Below are 353 nucleotides of genomic sequence, written 5' to 3' on the forward strand. Positions count from 1 at the left end.
GCACTTCTACATTAGCGTGGTTTAATCCCCATCCGTCAGGGCAGGGCAGCGCCGCGCCGCGTCACTTGTTAATTATAAATGGGTCCAAATCCGAACCTCCTCGCCCAACTCCACTCCAGTCTGCTCGGCGACCGCTTGGCGACCTCACGTGCGCCAGACGCCGCTGCTGGCGTTTTTTTTTTTTAACCTGCATTTCCTTTTCATGCCTCTTGTTTTTGCTCCAGGGTTTATTTTATCGGCCTCCAGAGGTTTCTGTTACTCTTCTTTGTTACTTGCAGCCCTGGGGGCAAAGATGGAAGGGTGAGTTGTGAAGGAGAGGAAGACAAAAAAAAAAAAACAAAAAAAAAAAAAAA

This window comes from Denticeps clupeoides, chromosome 10, assembly GCF_900700375.1.
Source record: "Denticeps clupeoides chromosome 10, fDenClu1.1, whole genome shotgun sequence".
Classification (NCBI taxonomy): Eukaryota; Metazoa; Chordata; class Actinopteri; order Clupeiformes; family Denticipitidae; genus Denticeps; species Denticeps clupeoides.